At 33.4% G+C, this 5,014-nt stretch overlaps 1 long non-coding RNA gene across 1 annotated transcript in view; it reads left to right on the top strand.

The window, feature by feature from the left end:
* The first annotated feature begins 263 nt into the window (after window positions 1-263).
* Window positions 264-5,014, top strand: part of LOC111085337 — an 8,976-nt gene continuing 4,225 nt past the window's right edge. Inside the window, exons 1-3 of the long non-coding RNA XR_002610180.1 lie at window positions 264-338; window positions 3,322-3,399; window positions 3,536-3,610. This is a non-coding gene — a long non-coding RNA (uncharacterized LOC111085337). The remainder of the gene's footprint in view (window positions 339-3,321; window positions 3,400-3,535; window positions 3,611-5,014) is intronic.

The raw sequence follows: 5,014 nt of genomic DNA, 5'->3' as shown, positions 1-5,014 counted from the left end.
ATTAATTGGAATTTTAAATGTTTTAAAAATTTTTTTTTTTTTTTTTTTTTTTAGTTTCACTGTATTTGCCAAAAAACAACAACAAACAAACAAAAATGGTGTGTATTTTTTTTGTAATGTACTGATTTATGAGAGCAAAAGGTTATACACATGTTTTTATGTGGTAATTAGTTCCGATTTCGGGTTTCTAAAATCAACTATAATTCTTTCAAAACAGTAGAAACAAAGATAAAAAATTAAGATATCCACATAACCTTCTTTTATCAATTTATCTTCCATAGAAATCCACATCTCCTCTTCGGATGAAGAAGAAATATCAAAGTCCTTGATACAAAACGGTATGTGAGATACTTCGGTACAATGTTTAGATGACAAGTACAATAGCTGGTAAAAGAACAAAATAATATTTGACTATTTTCGTACAAAGTGTGAAAGTTAATCAGCTATTACAAAACATATTTGCCGAGGATGTAAGTCTACAATTTCTACAAATAACTTGAATCAAAGTTAGAAGTGCGAACCTATCACGTTGCTGAGTAGAGAGTATAATGGTGAACTGTACGAATATCGTAGTTTGAAACGGTTATTGAAACAATAACGTAAAATAAATGGAATAAATGGTTTATATGACACACACACACATGTTGACTCACTTCGTAAAAATGATAATGATTTTATAGTGAGTTATTTAGTTGAAAGTGAAAATCTGGATGTATCCTAAAGTATTGAAACACAGTGTAAATAGTATGTCAAATCAAAAAAGTATATAATAGTGGACTTTGTGTTTATCACATTGATGGATAGAGGGTATAATGATGCACTGTGTGAACAGCATGTTTGTTACATTAGTTAGTAGGGAGTATAAAGGCAGACTGTGTGAACAGCATGTTTGTTACATTAGTTAGTAGGGAGTATAAAGGCAGACTGTGTGAACAGCGTGTTTGCTACATTAATTAGTAGGGGTATAAAGGTAGACTGTGTGAACAGCGTGTTTGTTACATTAGTTAGTAGGGAGTATAAAGGCAGACTGTGTGAGCAGCGTGTTTGTTACATTAGTTAGTAGGGAGTATAAAGGCAGACTGTGTGAACAGCGTGTTTGCTACATTAATTAGTAGGGGGTATAAAGGTAGACTGTGTGAACAGCGTGTTTGCTACATTAGCTAATAGCAGGTGTAATGAAACTGTGTAATTGTTACTTTAGTTTTAAGCAATGCATATGAAAAGCTGACGTGAATGATGCGACCTAACTGATGGCCTCTAAGTGTTGAACAACAGACTTTACGAGTGGTGGTGACCTCTGTCAGACAAAACATACGTTTTAAATACTTTATTACATTTCTGTGGTTTATAACTCATAAAAAAGTGATAAAAAAGAATGGTAAGATTATCTACAAGTTAACATAAATTTTATCGTGTTTTCTTGGGCCTAAAGAGGCGAGTGTGTTAAATTAGTTGTTGTAAAGTAAAAGTGCAAAGCTTAGATGGCAAATACTTTGCTACAAACTATGAGCTGGTAAAATAACAAAATAATATCTGACTATTTTTGTACAAAGTATGAAAGCTGTGAAAGTTAATCAGCTATTAGAAATGCAAAGCTATCACGTTGCTGAGTAGTGTGAATAGTGCAGTTTGAAACGGTTATTGCAACGATAACATAAAATAAATGTAATGCGTTCTCTTTTATAGTGGCAGCGACAGCATCGGCAAACAAAACACAAACAACAGGCTTATTTGGAATACAATATTCTTATTAGAATTTTTAAGAACAAAGACCGAGTAACTAATTTAATATTATAGTTTGTTTGTTTCTTTGTTTTGAATTTCGCGCAAAGCTACACGAGGGTTATCTGCGCTAGCCGTCCATAATTTAGCAGTGAAAGACTAGAGGGAGGGCAGCTAGTCATCACCACCCACCGCCAATTCTTGGGCTACTCTTTTACCAACTAATAGTTGGATTCACCGTCGCATTATAACGCCCCCAGCGGCTGAAAGAGCGAGCATGTTTGGTGGGACGGGGATTCGAACCCGCGACCCTCAGCTTGCGAGATAAGCGTCCTAACCACCTGGTCATGCCGGACCTAATAAAATTATAGCACTAGCTTTGTCCGACCCGTCGAAATAATAATGTTATAGTACTAGCTTTGTCCGACCCGTCAAAATAATAATGTTATAGTATTAGCTTTGTCCGACCCGTCAAAATAATAATGTTATAGCACAAATAATAGTTTTGGTCGGATATTGGATTTCGGATATCCGGCTCCTGATATCCGATTTGAATCGGATATTATCTGATCAGAAAGTAGATGTGGCCATACATAATGAAGATGCACCGCAAGCTAAGCTTTCGTTTAATTATCTAATATAAATAAATGCCAGTTGTCTTTTGGTAACCGCTCTGTTCATCTGTGACGCTTAGCAACGAAACTATACTATATATATAGCCCCCCAGTGGCACAGTGGTATTTCTGCTAGCTTACAACGCTAGAATCCGGGTTTCGATACCCGTGGTGGGCAGAACGCAGATAGCCCATTATGTAGCTTTGTGCTTAATTACAAACAAACAAACTATATATATATTAGATTCGAACTTAAAAACGCAGAAAGAATATTTTAACTGTATAGGTTACTTTAGCATTAAAACATATTAACATTTGTTTAAAAGTGTTGAATGTTTATGAGAAACATATTTTGACGGGTCAGACAAAGCTAGTACTATAATATTATTTTGACGGGTCAGACAAAGCTAATATTATTTATTTATTTTTTCACATTTTCGGGCAATTCACAAAAGGGTTCTTTCTATCTAACGTACACATTTGAAATGATAAACAAAAAGGTATAGTATGTACATGTAATGTCTTTAAATGTGCTGCACCCCAGTAGCAAGTCTGACGGCCCATATAGCTAAACTCGGGGTTACGATACTCGTGGTTGGCACAGCACAAATAGCCCATTGTGTAGCTTTGCGCTTAAGAACAAACAAATTAAATGAGTTTTTATTTGCAGCTGTGACAAACTTATGCTTCATTCTTTGTACTGGCAAAGTCAATGGAGGAAACATTTATTTTTAACATCAAGTGAATACCTTTTTTTGCCAAGAGCTGATTTAAAAATCGCTCATATGTAGCCAAAGTGTTATGAACTATGGGTTAGTTTTTTAGTTTAGGTCTAAACCACGTAAACTTTTGCAGGTAACATACCTAACTAAATATGCTGTGAAGACTATTTAAAAAAAAACAACAGTTTCGGTTATTTTCAATTTTGTTTGACTAACATTTAGGCGCTTAGGTAATAACAATAAGCATGCTATCTTTATCACAGGAAAGAAACAATGGCCCCCAAACTCCGCAGAAGGCAAACAAAAGACCTCTTTCGAAGACGCAAAAGACAAGAGACTAGGTAAAGTTTATATAACTGTTTTTTTGTTGTTGTTGTTATTTTTTCTACTATCATAGTGTTTAATATTCTATCATGCATCTTTTTTCGTTCTTCCGCCTGATCTATGTACTTAGGTAGGTTCTAATCTTTCTACTAGGTGGTGATGTGAAGATTAGCAATGATTATACCAAGCAGGCAGACAGAACTGGTTACAGCGCTTCCAGCACCTCAGGTATTATTGGTAATATTTCTTTCATTGTAAGTTTTGATGTATAAATTGGTTTAATAGAGTAACTGAGTTAAAGTTTAAAAAGCTTTGCTAAGCCTAAAATGATTATAACAAGTAGGCAGACAGAACTGGTTACAGCGCTTCCAGCACCTCAGGTATTATTGGTAATATTTCTTTTATGGTAAGTTTTGATGTATAAATTGATTTAATAGAGTAACTGAGTTAAAGTTTAAAAAGCTTTGCTAAGCCTAAAATGATTATAACAAGTAGGCAGACAGAACTGGTTACAGCGCTTCCAGCACCTGAAGTATTTTTGGTAATATTTCTTTTATTTTATTGTAAATTTAATGTATGAGTTGGTGCAATAGGTTAACTGAGTTAAAGTTAAACACTTTTGCTAATCCTAATAGAAAAATCTAGTAAATTCATGCAATATCCGGTAAAACAGCGCTGAATAACTTTTAACTCTCCTTGTACAGGCTGAAGGTTATAATGGTCAATAACTATTTTAGGGATTTGTTATAAAGTCCTACGGAAAATTCAGTAATTATGTGTTGTTTGTTTAGGAAATTATTTCAGTGTTTCAAATGTTGTAACGGATATTGTAGATTTAAAATAAGATTATTATACAAAGTAAATGGAGTATATATATATATATGTGTGTGTGTGTTTTAATGACATTCTTCAATTTTTTTACGAAATAAAACATGCTTACCCTTTATAGATTTTACTAAATGGTACCCAAGTTTCCTTCTTTAACATCACATAAAATACAATAGTTTATTACTGTCAGCGCAGCTCTTTAGGTATAACTGAAGGGAAATATTGTATGTTACCATTGTTCGCATATAGTACAAGATAACTGTTCGAAACGGCTAGAAATTGGTGCATTTAAATTTCCCCCTAGGTTATAATTAATTTTGTTTTTAACATTTAACACGTAGACATATGACCGAAATTAAGAAAATAATTATCTTCATCTTTAAAACCAAGTAAAATACTAATAACAATTTGAACTTACGTATTGATAAAAAAAAAGTCGAACTAATGAATAAACTATTACGTCAGTAACAATTTATATATTTGAGACTTTATCACAAAACTGAATGTTTTTTACTCAACATTGTGTATATGTATATATATATAACTTTGTAAAACGCCATACAATAATCAGAGTCCTCCAGCTGTCACTAAATCACATGTTGTGTCGTATCAATTATACCTTTTTACCGACAACCATTGTGGGTAACATTCAGGATCTGAACCAGTTCAATAAATCATTTTACCTGACAACCATTGTGGGTAACATGGTTGTCAGGTAAAATGATTTATTGAACTGGTTCAGATCCTGAATTGTGGGTAACATTCAGGATCTGAACCAGTTCAATAAATCATTTTACCTGACAA

The sequence above is a fragment of the Limulus polyphemus genome, unplaced genomic scaffold, assembly GCF_000517525.1.
Source record: "Limulus polyphemus unplaced genomic scaffold, Limulus_polyphemus-2.1.2 Scaffold338, whole genome shotgun sequence".
Lineage (NCBI taxonomy): Eukaryota > Metazoa > Arthropoda > Merostomata > Xiphosura > Limulidae > Limulus > Limulus polyphemus.
This window is presented reverse-complemented; position numbering and strand designations above follow the sequence as displayed.